Raw genomic sequence first — 18,989 nt, forward strand, 5'->3', positions numbered from 1 at the left:
AGCAGAATAATTCTTCAAGTTTTGCTTAGGATTCCTGGGGGGAAATGTAGTTATTTTCAGCCTTTTCCACGATTCAGTTATTTCTCTTTGCAACCTACACGTGTGGGTAGGCTGTTTTAATTCAGGTGTTACCTTTGCAAGTGTTGAACCAGAGAGGGCGGGGGAAGACAGCCCAGCAGGCCAGCTCGAACCGGGGGCTGGCCCTTGTCAATACCCAGTTTAGGAATTCTCAGCGGGGTCCCGACACAGAGTTCTGTGCATGTTTCCCCTCAGAGGCTCAAAGCGCTTCCTTTAAGGAAAGCCCACACTAAGAGTCCCCACCCCAAGCCAGATTCCCCACCCAGTCCAAGGCCGGGAAGATGCCCCACCCAGCGGCCGGCTAGGCCGGCCTCCTAGGCTGGTTTAACTGGTTAGGAAGACCGAAGCCTGCTAGCACAAAAGCTCTGCACTTCGGGAGCTGAGGAGCAGCCGGCCAGAACGTGGAGTGGAAAGCTCTTTGCTCTCTCAAGACCAGCGCAGGCGACGCCCTCAAGCCGTCTTCACTGATCCTCTGATACCGGGTAGGTGTTACATCCCACCCAGTCCCCCAAGACTGGGAACTGCGCAGGCGCCCGCTGAGCACTACCGCGGTGCTTTCTCTCGCGCGCTCCCTCAGTCTCCTCAGCGAGCCTCTGGGCCGAAGGGATCGCGGTCCTTCCTGGGTGTTGTAGTGTCCTTCCTCGACGAAGGGTCCTCACGTAAGCGGGGCGCTGGGGTCCGAGAACTACCCCTCCCAGCATGCTGCGCGCGAGGGCACAGGGCGTTTGCCCTTGACGGCTTAAGCCGTCAGCGCAGAGAGGAGGACCCAGGAAGCCGGCAGCGGCGGGAGGAGGGAATGCGCGTGCGCGTTGGGCCGGCTCGTCGCTTCTGTCCCAATCATTGTAAACAGGCGGAGGCTGGGGCGGGGTGGGAATGGGGCGCCCGAGGCCGGCTAGGGGCGCAGCGCAGGAGGCGCCTACGGTGGCTGCGGCGGCACCGTGAGCGCGAGGAGGCGGCGGCTGAGGCGGGGGCGGGCTGTCGCGCGGCGGCGGGCACAGGTCAGTGGCGGGCAGCGGTGGCGTGCAGGGGTCGTGGCGGTGCCCCTCGCGTGCCCGGGAAGCCCTCTCCGCACCCATCTCGCAGGCGGCGTCTGTCAGGCAGCATGCGGGGCTGGGCGCTCGCCGCGCGCGGAGCTGGAGTTGGGGGTGGGGGGCGTGGCTGCCCCGAGTGCGGGTTCATCCCGGGCAGGCTTCTCCCCAGTTCTCGCCCTGTTGCCGGCCGTTCCTCCCACTTGCCGGCCGGGCCTCCCTCGTGGCATCCGCATTTGTGATTTGGTGCCCTCGGGGTCCGGAGGAGGAGAGTCGGGAACCGGGCCCCTCCCCACCTGAGTCTCCAGGCCTTAGGGCAGCTCTTGGGCACCGGAACGGGGGAGAGAGGACTGTCTTTTATATAATCACTATTTTTTAAATCGCACCCGGAATACTGACCCGTCTCCAGGACTTGCCCAGCGGACTAGGAAAAGGCTCTTGATGTTTCCCACCGCTGGCACGGAAGCAGTAGGGGCTCCTTTGGGTGCTGCGGTCTTCCGTTCAGGTTTCAGTGCGAATGCACGGACAGATCTGGAGTTGAGAATTCTTTTTACAACTCATTTCCAAGTATGTTTGTGATCACATGCTCTTATTGAGGTCACCTCCCCCCCCTCCCTTTTTAAAAATTTCTCGTTATGAGAATGAAACAGGTTTTACAAAATATTCCACACCCCAGTCTTAACCTGGAATAATTTCGGTGTTTCCAGTTTGGGGATTCTTTACTTCAGAGCCTCCCTCTTGACCAAGCAGCTTGTTTCCTCTAAGGCCTAGTAGAGTTCTTGAAAATAATTAAAATGTTAACTCGAGATACTTGGAATGTGCGTTGTAGGAGAAATAGAGTCGTTTGGACGTGGAGTTCACACACCATCTCGCCTCATTAGAAGAGCTTTCAGTGGGTATTTTGTAGAGTGGAGTGGGCATGTTCACATGCTGCAGCACTTTCGGTAGCATTCCATCATACTTGGCGGTTATTCATAAAGTATTTAAGTGGGGATAAGGAGCAAGCTCACTTTTGGTTTGGTGGTTATGGAGGCAGCACTTCTAAATGAAAAAAAAAAAATGGGTCTGTGAATAAGAAAAGTAACCTCACTTGACGCCTTCCTAGTTGTCTTGGTGATTTGGTAGTTCCTTTCTGAGTGTCTTTCTGGAAATGAGTAATTGCTGTAAACTCCTGGCAGTAGGAGAGGTAGGAAGGAAGTTAGAGTGGTTCTCACTTTTCAGAGTGACCCTATAGATTTAAGTGGGATAGACTTAGTTTAACAGTAACCACTGGGAAGTAATTCTTTGAACAAAGTATCTTGAAGCAGTATGACATAACTTAATTTTCTTTCTCTTCAAATAGTATCTCTCATTGTAGATCTAATTTAGAAAACCAGAAGTGTTATCAGAGAATGAATATTAACTTTAATTTGTACACTTGTATTTGCACAGCTGTTTGCTCAGAAAGGGGACATTAGGTTCGAATGTAACCCAAAAGTATGTTCTTTCTTTTTTGAAAGAAAATTCCTGATAGAAACTTAAGTTAGCATGTTTGGAAGGAATAAGGAAGAACGTGGGTCATTTAGTATAGAGGAGTTACTATGTAGCAGGTACTATATCGGCTGAAGAGGACTTGCAGATGGATAAGGCAGTGCCCCTGCTTTCTGGTGATAAGGCTTTATCTTTTACTTGAACTGTTCTCAAGTACAATATGTTTTTAAGATTACTTTGGAGAAGGTGTGGGGGCAGAGGGTGTACAAAGGAGATAGTGATCAGTTTCTTATGGGGAGAGAAGGAGAGATTGAGGAAGTTGGCAGTGGAAAGGAAAAAGTATGTGGAGAGGAAGACTACAGCAAGGATAGCCATTTAGGTAGAAGGAAGGGTGTGAGCAGAAGCACGGGAGTCTGAGGTTCCATAATGAATTTTACAATCTGGAGGTGTAGCTAGTAGGCAGGGGCCAAATTAGGAATATTCTTTTTTTTTTTTTTTTTCCATGAATAGTCTTAAACACAGTTAAAGTAGTTTCAACTTTTATCTTGTAAGCCAGTACAAGTCACTGAGACAGGATAAAGAAAACAGAAACCTAAGCCAGCTGAGCCCATTTTAACTCCCTGCTGTGTGTGACATTAGGTATTTTATGCTTTGTGTGTTAAACTTGAAGGTTTAGGCATGACAAAGGCAGAAAATGAAGGAACGGGACACCTGGGTGGCTCAGTTGGTTCAGTGGTTAAGCCTTTAGCTTAGTCATGATCCTAGGATCCTGGGATCGAGTTCCCCATTGGCCTCCCTGCTGAACAGGGAGCCTGCTTCTCCCTTTGCCCCTTCCCTCACCCCACTCCGCAAGAGTGCGTTCCACCTGCTTGTGCTCTCTTGCTCAGTCTCTGTCAAATACATAAATAAAATCTTAAAATTAAAAAAAAAAAAAAGGAAAGAAAATGAGGGAAATGAACCAAAGGCAGAAGGAAAGTTGGACGTGATTAGAAAGAGCATGGAACACTTCGAAGAGCCGGAAGTCATTCTCTGCAACTATAGCACTGGGTTTATGGTGGTAAGTAGCGCAAGACGAGGCTGCACAGATAGTTCTTTGAGAGTTGCTTGACATTCTAAGGTTTCTAGAATTTTTCCCCTTATAGAAGTAGTAGAGTTTATGAATTTTAATCAGGAAAGAGTCATGATAAAGTTTTCCTCTTGGAAAGATTGTTCTGGTATTGTAGAGTGCAGATTTCAGAAGGGGTGGAAGGAAGAAGATCAGGCAGGGTGCAGAAAGGTAGAAGGTAGCTCTAAACTAAGGTAGCTCTAAACTAAGGTAGAGTCGGAGATACAAAGGAGTAGTTTGACAGAAGGTAGAATTCATAGGATTCAGGTGTGGTTGGATTTTAACTTGGGTCATTGAATAAGACAGTGGTAGAGTACAGTTGGCCCTTTAACAATGAGGGGGGTTAGGGGTACTGACTCCCCTTGCAGTCTAAAATCCATGTATAACTTTTGACTCCCCCCAAACTTGACTACTAATAGCCTACTGTTGACTGGAAGCCCTACAGATAACATAAGTCAATTAACACATATTTTACATGTTACGTGTTTTATATGTATTCTTATAATAAAGCTAGAGAAAAGAAAATGTTACGAAAATCATAAGGAAGAAAAAACACGATTACAATACAGTACTGTATCAAAAAAGGACCACATCTGAATAGCCCCACACAGCTCAAACCTATGTTGTTCAAGCATCAACTCTGTACTGAGACAGGAAGAGGAACAAGCTTGGGGACGGACAGTGTGTTAGCTTTTGGATGTATCGAATGGGAGTTGTCTATGAAGCTTCCAAGTGGAAAGCAGCTGCAGAGTTGGGTGTGTGGATCTGGAGTCGAAGAGAGAGAGGTCTTGCTGTGAGAGTCAGCAGGCTGTATTATAGGTGGTAGCTGAAACCTTTGATTTACATTATAACATGTAGGAAGAGTTTACCCATGGAGAATAGTTCTGGAAATAGACAATGGAGGACATTTACAGTGAAATTGAGGAAGAAGACCTGGGAAGGGAAATTCCTAAGTTTTTAGAGATGCAGAGAAATCATGAGAAAATGTCATAGAAGCCAAAATAGAATCATTTCAAAAGGAAGCTATGCTTCACAACCAACTCTCCACAAAAACATGAAAATTTCTGAAAAAGGAAGCTGTACTCCAAAGCTCTGAGGACTTGAGTAAAACAAGGATTATTAGGAGTCTGTTCAGTCTGATAACTAAGAGCAGTTTTGTAACATTCTACCTAATGCTATCATGGGAGGAAGGAGCTCGTTTCTTTGAATTGAGGAGTTGATGGGTGATCAGAGAGTGAAGAAAGTAAATATGGATTAGTTCAAGAATAAACAAATGTTAGCTGTGAAGGGAATAATGGAAAGAGTTGTTAGCAGATGATAAAAAGGGTTAAGAGTGATTTTTAACATGACAAAGACTTGAGCCTGCTTTTTTTCTTAGGACAGTTTAATTGAAATGTAATTCGTATAATGTAAAATTCACCCTCTTAGACTGTACAATTCAGTGTTTTTAGTATATTCGTAGATTTGTGCAACCATCTCCACAGTAAACTCTAGAACATTTTCATTACCTCAAAAAAGAAACCTTTTGTTCATTATCGGTCACATTCTTTCTCTTCCCACCCATTAGCAGCAGTGATCTGCCTCTGTATTTGCCTATTCTGGACATTTCATATGAATGGAATCACATAGATGATCATTTGTGACTGTCTTCCTTTACTCAGTGTACTGTTTTCAGGGTTTATCCATATTATAGCATATATCAGAACTTCATTTGTTTTTATTGCCAAATAATCTTCTGTTGCCTTGTTACACCATGCTTTGTTTATCCATTGATCAGTTGGTGACTATTTGAGCTGTTTCTGCTTTGTGGCTCTTGTGAATAATGCTGATATGAATATTCATGTACAAGTTTTTCCGTGGCTGTATGTTGCTCCTAGGTGTATACCAAGGAATAGAATTGCTGGATCATAGGGCTACTCTTACGATTAACATTTTGAAGAACAGCCAAACTGTTTCCCAAAGCAACTGCACCATTTCATTATGCAGTATAAGGGATCTGATATCTCCTCATCTTTACCAACACTTGTTATTTTATGGCTTTTAAAATTTTAGCTATTCTAGTGTGTGTGAATTGGTATCTCATTGTAGGTTTGATATGATGATAATGACCATCTTTTCATGTGCTTGTTGGTCATTTGTCTATATTCTTTGGAAAAATATCTATTCAAATTCTTTGCCCGTTAAAATTGGGTTTGTCTTTTTGCTGTTGAGTTTTAAGAGTTCCTTTATATAGTCTAGATGCTAGACCCTTATCAGAATACGATGTGCAAATACTTTCTTCCATTCTTTAGATTCTCTTTTTACTTTCTTGATGATAGCCTCTGATATACAAAGTTTTAAAATTTTGATGAAATACAAGTTTATCCACTTTTTTCTTTTGTTACTCATGATTTTGGCATCCTATCTAAGAATCCATTGTCGAATCCAAGGATGTGAAAATTAACACTGTACTCTCTTCTGAAAGTTTTTGGTTTTAGTTTTAATATTTAGGTGTTGATTCATTTTGAGTAAAATTTTTTGTGTATGGTTTGAGATATAGGTCCATTTTCTTGCATGTGGACATTCAATAGTTTATTCCCATCTGTTGAAGAAACCATTCTTTCCCCATTGAATAATCTTGACACCCTTGTTGATATATCAGTTGACCATAGATGTTTGGATTTATTTCTAGACTCTCAAATCGATTCCATAGGTCTCAATGTTTATACCAATGGCAGTACTACATTGTTTTGGTTACTCTAGTTTTGTAGTACCTTTTGAAATCAGGAAGTGTGCTTTTTTCCAACTTTGTTGTTTTTGATTATTTTTTTGTGGCTATTTAGAGCCTTTTGCAGTTCCATATTAAACTGAGGACCAGCTTTTCCATTTCTGCAAAAGAGATTGTTCTAGTGTGTGGATATGGAGTTTATTTTCTGTTTTTATCTTGTATCCTGTAATTTTGTTAAACTCATTTATTAGCTCCAGTAATTTCCTAGTAGATTTTATTGGGTTTTCTGTGTAAGATCATGTCATCTGTGAATGAATAGAGACAGTTTTACTTCTTCCTGCCTTTTTTTTTTTTAAGATTTTCTTTATTTTTTGACAGAGATCACAAGTAGGCAGAGAGGCAGGCAAAGAGAGAGGAGGGAAAGCAGGCTCCCTGCTGAGCAGAGAGCCCTATGTGGGGCTCCATCCCAGGACCCTGACTGAGATCATGACCTGAGCCAAAGATGGAGGCTTTAACCCACTGAGCCACCCAGATGCCCCATACTTCTTCCTTTCTGATGTGAATGCATTTTATTTTATTTTTAAAGAAGATTTTAAGAGGGAGAGTATGCATATGAACAGGGAGGGGTGGTGGGAAAGAGAGAAGCAGACTCCCCGTTGAGTAGGGAGCCCTATGTGGGACTTGATTCCAGGACGTGGAGATCATGACCTGAGCTGAAGGCAAGTGCTTAATTGACTGAGCCATTCAGGCTCCCCTGCATGCATTTTATTTATTGATTAATTGCCATCGCTTGTACTTAGAGTTCGGTGTTGAACAGAAATGGCAAGGACAAACCTCTTTGTCTTGTTCCTGGTCTTAGGAGGAAAGCTTCCAGTCTTTCACCATTAAGTGTAATGTTAAATGTGGGTTTTTCACTGATTCCCTTTATCAGTTGCCGTCTGTTGTTAGTTTGTCAGATGTTCTGTTAAATGTTTGTTAATTTTTTTTTTTTTTGTATTTATTGATTTTCAGTGTCATTTCATTGTAGTCAGAGAACATACTTGTGTGCTTTCAGCCTTACAAACTTTTTTCAGGTTTGTTTGTGGCCTAAATTTGATCTGTTTTGAAGAATGTTCCAAGTATGCTTGAGATGAGTATGTATTATGCTGTTGTTGAGTGGAGTGTCTGTTAGGTCTAGTTTCTTCAAAGTATTGTTCAAGTCTTCTCTTTCCTTATTGGTATTTTATCTAGTTGGTTTATCCATTGTTGAAAGGGGGATATTGAAGTTTTCAACTATTATTGAACTGTTTTTCCTTTCAATTTAGTCAGGTTTTGTTTTGTTTTGTTCCATGTCTTTTAGGGTTATTTTATTAGGTGCTTGTACATGTATAGTTGTTATCTTGTTGACAGGACCTACCCTTTTATCTTTCTATAATATTCTTGGTTCTTGTAATAGATTTGTCCTAACATTTATTTTGTTTGGTATTAGTATAGTCTGTCATCCCAGCTCTCTTTTGGTTACTGTTCACATGAAGTATCTTTTTCCATCATTTTCATTTCTCTTTAAATTAAATTAAATTTTAAATATTTTTTATTTATTCATTTGAGAGAGAGAGTTAGAGCATGTGCATGTGTAAGAGAGAATGAGCAGGGGGAGGGTCACATGGAGAGAGACAAGCCAACTCTGTGTTGGGCAGGGAGCCTGATAACAAGGTTTAATCCCAGGACCCTGGGATCATGACCTGAGCCGAAGGCAGATGCTCAACTGAGTCACCCAGGCACCCTCATCCTTTCAACTGTGTTTTAGAACTTGAGTCTCTTGTAGGCAACATATAGTTGGATCTTAAAAAAAAAATCTGTTTCGTCACTATCCGCCTTATAATTTTGGGAATTTAACTCATTTACCTTTAATGTAATTACTGATTAGGAGCAACTTCTGCCCTATTGGTGTTTGTCTTCTGTATATTTTATATCTTTTTTATTCTTCAGTTCTTCCTTTCGTGCCTTCTGTATTTCTTTGCACTGTATTATTTTAAATCTTTATATCTTATTTACTATATATTTTGAGTTATTTCTTAGTGGTTGCCCTGGGATTACAATTAATATTTTCATTTGTAATAGTCTGGTTCAGATTAATACCAGTTTAGTTTCAGTGGTGTATAAAAACTGTACTCCTAAAAACAAACAAACAAACAAAAAATTGTACTCTTGTAGCTCTACTCCCCCTTATGGTGCTTTTGTCACAAGTTGTATCTTTTCTTTCTTTCTTTTTTTTTTTTTTTAAAGATTTTGTTTATTTATTTGACAGGCAGAGATCACAAGTAGGCAGAGAGGCAGAGAGAGAGGGGGAAGCAGGCTCCCCGCTGAGCAGAGGGCCCGATGTGGGGCTCAATCCCAGGACTCTGAGATCATGACCTGAGCTGAAGGCAGAGGCTTAACCCGCTGAGCCACCCAGGTGCCCCACAAGTTGTATCTTTATACATTGTATGCCCATCTGATTTAAAATTGTTGCTTTATGCAATTGTCATTCAAATCAAAAAGGAGAAAAAGAGATACAAATAAAAAATACATTAAAAAAATTTTTTTAAGATTTTATTTATTTGAGAGAGAGAGAGAGAGCGCATGCGTGTACATGTGTGCGCAAGTGGGGGCAGGGGCAGAGGGAGAGGGACAAGCAGACTCCCTGCTGAGTATGGGGCCCTATGCAGAGCTTGATCCCAGGACCTTGAGATAATGACTTGAGCTGAAGTCAGACATTTAACTGGCTGAGCCACCCAGGCGCCCTGGAAGATATATTTATACTGTGTTTTGAAATTGATATGTCTTTTATATATTTCCTGGGTCATTACCTTTTTTTTTAAATGATTTTATTTATTTATTTGACAGAGAGAGACACAGGGAGAGAGGTAACACAAGCAGGCGGAGTGGAAGAGGGAGAAGCAGGCCTCCCAAGGAGCAGGGAGCCCAATGCAGGGCTTGATCCCAGGACCCTGGGATTGTGACCTGAGCTGAAGGCAGACACCCAATGACTGAACCACCCAACTGCCCCTCCTATGTAGTTACTTTTACCAGTGTTCTTTATTCCTACATATGGATTCAAGGTACTGTCTAGTGTCCTTTCATTTCAGCATGAAGGATTCACTTTAGCATTTCTTATGGGGTAGATGCATTAGCAACGAATTCTTTCACATTTTCTTCTTCTGAGAATGTATTGTTTTTCTCGTTCAGTTGTGAAGGATAATTTTACAAGATAAAGATTCTTAGTTGACAGTGTTTTTTCCTTCCAGTACTTTGATCATGTCATCCCACTGCCTTCTGGCTTTTATGGTTTCTGATGAGAAGTCAGCTGTTAATGATATTGAGGACTCCTTGTATGTGATGATTCACTTCCTTCTTGCTTCTTTCAAGATTCTCTGTCTTTGAACTGTTTGATGAAGATATGCCTTAGTGGGAATTTCATTGAATTTCTCCTGCTTGGAGTTTGGTGAACTTTTTGGGTATATAGATTAATATATTTCGTTAAGTTTGAGAAGTTTTTAGCCACTATTTCTTCAAATATTTTTGCTCTTTTTCTCCTTTTGGGACTGCCATTATGCTTGGTGTGCCAGATGGTGTCCCACAAATCTCTTAGGCTCTCTTACATTTTCTTCTTTAGTTTTTCTGTTTGATCCCCTGGCTGACATATTTCAGTTGACTTATCTTTAAGATCACTGGTTCTTTGTTTTGTCTTCTTAAATCTGCTGCTAAGCCTATATAGTGAATTTGTCATTTTAGTTGTACTTTCTAACTTGAGGATTTCTATTTGATTGTTTTAAAAATAATTTCTGTCTCTTTATTAATAGTCCTCATCTGGTGAGACAGAGTTCTTACACTCTCCATTAGTTCTTTAGACATAATTTCCTTTTGCTTTTGAACATTAATACAGATTTAAAGTCATTGTCCAGTAAGTCTAATGTCTGGGATCCCTTAGGGAGAGTTTCTAGTGACTGCTTTTTTTCTCTGTGTTTGGGCTATTCCTTCTTGTTTCTTTACATACATGTAATTTTTTGTTGAAATTAGACATTTTGAGTCTTATGTGGCAGCCATGGAAATTAGGCTCTTCTTTCCCCAGAGATGTTGCTCCTTGTTGTAGCTGTCGTTAGTTTGTTTAAGAACTTTTCTGAACTAATTTTGTGAAGTATATATTCTTTGTCATGTGTGCCCTTGAATTTTGTATCTGTGTTGTGTCAGCTAATGATTGGACAGGTATTTCCTTAAACATTTGGTACCAAAAATGTCTTCCAGTATCTTCAGAAGGGTGTTGTGCTTTTCTTGGAATATTTTATTCCTTCAGCACTCAGCCACTTTACAACTCTGGTTAGCCTTAATTTCCTGTTTGTGTAGAGGTCAGAGTCATCCAGAAGGACTTATGGGGTGGGATAAACTCAGTGAGATCCATATCGAGAATCTTAATCAAACATTTGAGAAACAAAGACAGAATCTTGAAAGAAACAGGAGTGAAGTGACTCTTCATATACCAGGAATCCTCAGTATCATTTAACAGCTGACTGTTCCAACTTCTTAGCAGAAACCATAGAGGCCAGGAGGTGGTGGGATGAGACAGTACTAAAAGAAAAAAACTGTCAGCCAAGGGCTGGCAGAATTCCTGAGCATGTGCACAGCCCTGGGCATACATGTTGTGTCCTAGATTCCCAGGAATCTGTTGAAGCTGTTTAAGGTCCTTATTTCTCAAAATACCTCATTGCCCAGCCTTTCTTTTCAAGGCTTTTGGTCAGTTTGTTTACACCAACTGTTACTCTTTGGGTCAGGCGACAAGCACAGAGAACATTTGCTTGTATGTGTTTTTGACAAACATCCTTTGTGTCCCATAGTAGCTTTAGCTTTTGGGAAGTCTGAATTAGCAGCATTAGGTGAGCTAAAGCAAGACTTTTCCTGTCTTCCAAGGAGCCATAGATTGGTCAAAACAAATGATTTCAGTTTGTTTGTAAGTGAGGTTTGTTTTGCTGTACCAGTATCAGGAATGTGAGCTGTTGTTTTCATAGCCACCACTGATCCGGGGAGCGATTGGATGAGATCGACGAGAACAGGTTAAATGCCACAAAGCTCTATGTTCTTACCAAGATTTAGCTGTTTTTCTTGAATAAGTACCCTGGATTCCTACAAAATTTTGGTTAGTTTCTCATGTCTGGAAAAGTTGGTTCTGACAGTTTTTAGTTGTGTTTGCTGTTTCTTATGCCAGCATTTTGCCAACATTACTCTGTTTATTATACTGCACTTGTTTTTAGGCTACCTTTATTAGTATAGTTCAAGTGAGTTTCATATTTCATGTAGCATACAGTGGGTCAGTATGTTCTCATAGTACTTATTTTTCAAGGATTTTAGGTGTTTAAAGAGATGCAGTATAAATAAAGGTTTTTTGGCTATTACAAACACTATAGTAACTACCCTCTAATTACATTTTTGCTTATTTTGTGTATTTGTGGGTAAAGGTTTGATAGTGGAATTGCTAGGTAAGAATATTAATTTTTGATAGGTTTTGCTAAGTTGCCCTTTTAAATGTATTAGTTTACACTTTTACCAGTAGTGTATGAGGGCATGCGTTTCTTCATACCTTTCCATTATTGGGTATTAGATTTGTTCATCTTCAGAAAATTTATGATTAAGAAAGAGCATCTCTTGGGCACCTGGGTGGCTCAGTTGGTTGGGTGACAGCCTTCGGCTCAGGTCATGGCCCTAGGGTCCTGGGACCGAGTCCCGCATCGGGCTCCCGGCTCAATGGGGAGCCTCTGACCTCCCCTCTCGTGCTCTCTCTCACTCTGTCTGTCTCTCTCTCAAAATAAGTAAGTAAAAATCTTAAAAAAAAAAACAACCCAACTTACTGTTCAAAAAAAAAAATAAAAAGAAAGAGCATCTCTTTAATTTTTTATTCTTTCATTTTTAAAATAGCTTTTTAAAAAAGATTTATCTTAGAGAGAGAGAGAGAGTGTGTGTGTGTGTTTGTGTGTAATGGGGAGGGACGGAGGGTGAGAAAGTGAGAGAGAATCTCAGGCAGACTCTCTGAGCATGGAGCCCTACGATGAACTTGATCTTACAACCCTGAGATCATGACCTCAGCCAAAGGTCAAGAGTTGGATGCTTAATTGACTGAGCCACCCAGGCACCTCCATTTTTAAAATGTATTTTTTATGTCTTTTGTGTTTATACTTTCTATCATGTTTTTGTTTTTGTTTTTCTTTTTTTTTTTTTAAAGATTTTATTTATTTATTTGAGAGAGAGACAGTGAGAGAGAACATGAGCGAGGAGAAGGTCAGAGGGAGAAGCAGACTCCCCATGGAGCTGGGAGCCCGATGTGGGACTCGATCCCGGGACTCCAGGATCATAACCTGAGCCGAAGGCAGTCGTCCAACCAACTGAGCCACCCAGGCACCCCTTGTTTTTCTTTTTTAAGAAAATTCTATAAATATTTGTCATGTTCTAGGGGCTTCTGGGTGGCTTAGTTGATTTGGTGTCTGATTCTTGATTGCAGCTCAGGTGATCTCAGGGTTGTGAAATGGAGCCCTGTGTTGGGCTCTGTGCTCAGCAGGGAGCCTGCTGGATATTCCCCCCTCCCCCAATTTTTGCAGTCTCTCAAGTAAATAAATCAGTAAAAATATTTGCTGTGTCTAGTGCCAGTATTTTTTTTCCAAGTTTCTTCTTGCCTTTTTAAATTTGTTTATGATGGGGCACGTGGATGGCTCAGTCAGTTAAGTGTCCGACTCTTGCTTTCAGCTCAGGTCATGATCTTAGGGTCATGAGCTCAAGTTCTGTGTTGGACTTGGTGTTTAATGGGGAGTCTGCTTGAGATACCGTCTCCCTTTCCCTTCCCGTGCCTCCTGCTTGTATATGTATGCTCGCTGTCTCAATATCTTTTAAATGATTGTAGTAAAAGTATTAACGAATTTGTTTTAAAAATGTACTTAAGATTTTTTGAAGGGTTTTGAAATGGATCATCAAAGGGGAAAGGCAGGAAAAGCTTCCTTTTTCATAGTCTTAGAAGGGGGAGAAATACAGGTTAGACAAATCTCAAGTTTTGTCCAGACATCTTTATGCCCTTGCTTTTTTATAGTTAAATAGCACAACTAAATATTGGCTAATATTACTGCTTCCTAAGTACCTACTGTATATGAGAAATTTTCATTTTTTAAAAATCTTGGCAACAGGTTGCAAGATGTCAACATTCTTTTGTACAGATAAGGAAATTTGTTCCTTAAAAGGTGATGGCATTCAGTCAAGATGCATAGCTCTGTTCCATACGATTTGAATCCAGATCATCTCTCAGACTCCAGAGCCCATATGCTTCCTATTTATCAAATTATCTATCAGGGTATTTCCCAGTTTCCTTACAGAGAGAAGGGGGCCTGGGTGAGACAAATAATACAGTTGTGTTTTTCTCAGCCATTAAAGATACTACCAAAGAAATAACGTTTCATGTATGTTCTTGCAGAGATGTTTTATACACATACAAAGAAAGCTGTATGTAGAAGTATGTATACTTTTAAAAAAGACTTACTTATTTGAAAGAGAGAGTGTGCACACGTGAGCAGGAGGAGGGGCAGAAGGAGAGAGAATCTCAAAAGACTCGGCACTGAAATGGAGCCTGACTCAGGGCTTGATTCCATGAACCTGAGATCACAAACAGAGCTGAGATCATGGGTTGGTCACCCAGCTGACTGAGCTACCCAGGTGTCCCTAAATATGTACACATTCTATTCTAAACAGTTTCTTGGATTTTTTTAGTGTGTGGGTATTTTTATTTTTATTTTTATTTTTTTATTTTAGAGAGAGAATGTGTAATGGTGAGGGGCAGAGGGAGAGAAAGAATCCCAAGCAGACTCCCCGCTAATGGAGGAGACTGATGCAGGGCCCAGTCATATGACCCTGGGATCATGACCTGAGCCAAAATCAAGAGCTGGCTGCCCAACCAACTGAGACTTGCAAGCACCCTACTGTTCTAAACAGCTGTAATACATGGAGTGAGGGAATCTTTATTTTTTGAGCCTTGCTGGGTGCCAGGTACTGGGTCTGTTTATATTTGAGAGGAGTCCTTAAAATGGTTGCCTTGAAAAGTTGTACAAATATTTAAAAATGAAGCTTTACATAAAAGGTGATTGAGCTCAGGTCATGATCCCGGGGTCCTGGGATCGAGCCCCGCATTGGGCTCTCTGCTCAGCAGGGAGCCTGCTTCCTCCTCTCTCTCTGCCTACCTCTCTGCCTACTTGTGATCTCTCTCTGTCAAATAAAAATAAATAAAAAATAAAAAAAAAGGTTATTGAAAACAAAAATACTAGTAAAACTCACTTTGGAATTGTGAGGAAGTGTGGCAGTTCATTATGAATTGAATGTTAAATTAATTCAAAACCACTACAAATCAAGAGGCAGATCTTGTGACAGGTTGAGGATAAAGCTGCATACTATTGCCATTATTTAAAAATGGGGTGTGTTTGTCAGTTATAGAAACAGTGGTTTTCTGTGACCAGGACTTTCTTTCTTCCCAGTGCCCCACTCCCCAGGACTTTCTTCCAAACCTTTTCATAAATAGGAATCTTTGACCAACCTTCCAGCGATGGGTGCCTTTAGATAAATATAGTTGGATAAGAAGCTACTAAAGAAAATAAAGAGAACTGGGAAAGAGGAGGAAAGAAAGCTCCCCTTCCCTGTACTGGGAAGAAGACTTTGTAAGGAAGATTTGTAAATTATAACTGTAGTTTTAAGATGTTGATAGTTTTAAGTAGTTTTTTTCTGAAATTGAAATAGTGAATCAAGAACTTTTGAATTTCTTCTTAGGAAAATTACAGGAAACAAAAGTGGGACTATAAAACTGGAGAAAAGACTCATTGAAGTCCATTTTGTTATCCTACTAGTATGGTAACAATCAATTGAAAAGCAGCAGATACCAACTAAGTTCTTCAACTTAAGTTTAGCATTTTTTTTTTAAAGATTTTTATTTATTTATCAGAGAGAGAGGGAGAAAGCGAGCACAGGCAGACAGAGTGGCAGGCAGAGGCAGAGGGAAAAGCAGGCTCCCTGCTGAGCAAGGAGCCCGATTTAAGTTTAGCATTTTAAGAAAATGTATATTATGAGGGGTGCTTGGGTGGCTCAGTGGGTTAAAGCCTCTGTCTTCTGCTCAGGTCATGATCTCAGGGTCCTGAGATCAAGCCCCACATCGGGCTCTCTGCCTGCTTGTGATCTCTGTCTGCCAAATGGATAAGTAAATTAAAAAAATTAAAAAAAGAAAATGTATGAGCATATATATTTAATATATTTATTTTTAATATATTTAATATATAAACATATAAATATATAGAATTCTTATTTGGTATTTGTCAAATTTAAATAATACTCTTATTTGGTATTTCAGTATTAATATACATTTAAGTGTATATTAAAGGATGTATTATGACATTAAATTTAGCCTTCTCCTGTTTTCCTTATGTTACTTTTTTTTAATTAAAGGATTATTTTTAAAGCAGCTTTAGGTTCAGAGCAAAATTGAGCAGAATACAGAAAGATTTCTCATAAACCCCCTATCCCCACACATGGATAGCCTCCCCAGTTATCAGCATTCCCCCTCCCCCCACCAGAGTGGTGCATGTTATGCTTGGTGACCCTACATTGACGCATCATAATCACCCATTCCATAGTTTACATTAAATCTCACTCTTGGTATTGTTCATTCTGTGGGTTTGGACAAACATATAATGACCTGTATCTGTCATTATGGTATCATACAGTGTTTTCACTGCCCTAAAAGTCCTTTGTGCCATTCCTGTTCTTCCTTCTCTGCATCCTTCTCTCCCCCAGCCACAGCAACTATTGATCTTTTAGCAGTTTCCATAGCTTTAACTTTTCCAGAATGTCGTGTAATAGGAATCAGTACAGTAAGTAGCCTTCTTAGGTTGTCTTCTTTCACTTAGTTAATAGGAACTTAAAATTCTTTGTCCATTTAAGATTTCACTCATTTATTTTTAGCCCCGAGTTCTATTGTCTAGATGTACCACAGTTTATTGTTAACTTACCAAAGGACATCTTGGTTGCTTTTAAGTTTTGACAATTATGAATAAATGTAATTCTCTTAAGCTAGCTGCCATAAACATCTTTTTTATTTTTATTTTTTTTTGAGAGAGAAGGCAAGGGAAAGAAAGCTAGAGTGTGTGTGTGTGTGTGTGTGTGTGCACAAATGGGGTGGGAGGGTAGAGGGTGAGGGGAGCGTGGGAGGGACAAGGGCAGGGGAGAGAATCCCAAGCAGACTCCCAGCACTGAATAAGAATTCCTTTTGCTCCATATCCTTACCAGCATTAAAAAAAAAAATACTTTATTTACTTATTTGACAGACAGATTACAAGTAGGCAGAGAGGCAGGCAGAGAGAGAGGGGAAAGCAGGCTCCCCGCTGAGCAGAAAGCTCGATGCGGGGCTCCAGCTCAGGACCCTGAGACCATGACCTGAGCCTAAGGCAGAGACTTAACCCACTGAGCCACCCAGGCACCTCCAGCATTTGGTTTTGTCAGTGTTTTGGATTTTGGGCGTTCTAATAGGTATGGTTCTTTTCTTTCTTTCTTTTCTTTTTTTTTTTTTGGTATTTTTTTTAAGTTGAGGTATAAGTGACATATAACATTGTATTTATCTCAGGTGTACAATGTAATGATTCCATATTTGTATACATTGCAAAATGATCATAAGAAGCCTAGTCAATATCCATCACCATACATAGTTACAAGAACATTTTTTAAAGAAAAATAATTTTTTAAAAGATTTTATTTATATGAGAGAGAGACAGGCTATGAACAGGGAGAGGGCAGAGGGAGGCAAACTCCTCCCTAAGCAGGGAGCCTGATGTGGAGCTCCATTTCAGGACCCTGAGATCATGACCTGAATCAAAGGCAGACATTTAACTGACTGAGCCACTCAGGCATTCCTAAGGAAAAATAATTTTTAAAAAGTCTAAATTTGTTTTATCAGGTTCATCGATTTATAATTCCCTAATGTTATGATATGGAGCATTTTTCATGTTTTTCATTTATATATCATCTTTGGTGTAATCTGGTCTTTTGTCCATTTTTAAATTGGTTTGTTTTCATATTGCTGAGTTTCAAGAGTTCTTTGTACATAACAGCCCTTCATTATATTGAAGTCCTTTATGGCTGTTTTCATTTTTGGTCTTAAGTCTCTTAATTTTTATGTTCACTCTCCCACTCTCCCTCCTTTCCTTCTCTTTTGCTTGTAAAGTATTAACTAAAGAAACTAAATTTTATGCCCTATAAATTTTGAGTCTTAATGATTGATTAAGGTTTTATTTGCTTATTTTTGCAAGGCTGATGTGTGAGTCCGTCAGAGAGCACATTAAGGTGTGGTTTCTTTTTTTGTGTGAGATCTTAGCAGCCATTGAAAATCATTGCTGGTATCCATTTTTAAATTGCTGATTAAGTGGTCATTGTCCTTCACTTCTTTGTTTATTAGGTGGAAAGTTTTGATCAAAAGAAACTTGTTGCATCAGCACTTGTTGTATAGGAAATTCAGAATAAATTTTCCCCTTTGTTTACCAGCTACTCTAAACGATGAGATGGTTCTCTACCATCCTTCAAAGTGACCAGTGAGTTTTATTTATGAGTATAATTATGAACTCATAGATTTAAATATACTTGATATATTTTAGTTCATTGCAATTATTTTATTAATTTTTGGCTAGTGGAAGCATTTTCTGGTTGGCTTCTGAGTCCTATCTTTTGACTTGATTCCAGGCATCTTTCCTAACTTTTTACTTTCTTTTGTGACATATTTCCGCCTCATGGTGTATATGTATCCTGTTCTTAGGTGTGGTGTCAGCCTAATGGGAATACCTAATAGTTCCATGTATTATGTTGTTAGGTTTACACAACTTAAAAAAATGTGTATTTATGTCATGACAATTTAGTAGACATTTAAAAAAAATCATATAAATTGAAAGAGAAAATAATATTTTTATTTCACTCTTAACTAAAATTAATGGTTTGCTTGTGCCTGCTGGATACTGTACATATTAGTACTTTATAATCAGATTGGACATTACCACTCTCATTTCTTGTCTTGTGTTGATTTTCACATGGTACTTAAAAAAAAAATTGTGGCAGCTATTCCCTAAAATCCCACTTCACAAAGATATGTCATTGAAAAGAATGTTGCTCAACCTAATATTGAAATTGAACATCTTTTAGCTGGTAGTTTGTACAGTGTCTGACAGATGTTGGGTGCTACTGTTTGTCTCGAATTGAAAATACCCCATGGCTCCTCTATGACTTGGCTTATAATGCTCGGGGTGCCTCAGTGCATGGTTTGGGACCCATAGGCTAGCTACTTCTGCCCAGTTTCTGTTGTAACCAATGGTGTGCCTTTTAAGTTTATTGTTTTGTTTTATTTCTGTTTTTGTTTTGTTTTTTTAGTGATCTCTACACCCAACATGGGGCTTGAACTCACAACCTCCAGATCAAGAGTTGCATGCTCTTTTGGCTGACTGAGCCAACCCTGTGGCCCCCATAGTGTGTGTTTTTAGTTATTGTTAAGTAAAGTTTGTTGGTCCTTCCACTCTCCAGTTGAGTTCTCATTTAAGAT

The 18,989-nt window shown here is 40.1% G+C and overlaps 1 protein-coding gene across 4 annotated transcripts in view; it reads left to right on the forward strand.

Annotated features, from left to right (window-relative positions):
* The first annotated feature begins 366 nt into the window (after window positions 1–366).
* RALBP1 (ralA binding protein 1) overlaps window positions 367–18,989 on the forward strand; it is a 58,231-nt gene continuing 39,608 nt past the window's right edge. Inside the window, exon 1 of one of the 4 annotated variants that reach the window (XM_082697352.1) lies at window positions 367–560. The gene's annotated coding sequence lies outside the window, so the exon portion shown is untranslated. Of the gene's footprint in view, window positions 561–791; window positions 1,077–16,259; window positions 16,285–18,989 lie in introns of those variants that run through there. The other 3 variants (XM_082697353.1, XM_082697351.1, XM_082697354.1) reach the window with 3 other exon arrangements.

Source organism: Mustela nivalis (genome assembly GCF_964662115.1).
Source record: "Mustela nivalis genome assembly, chromosome: 14".
NCBI lineage: Eukaryota > Metazoa > Chordata > Mammalia > Carnivora > Mustelidae > Mustela > Mustela nivalis.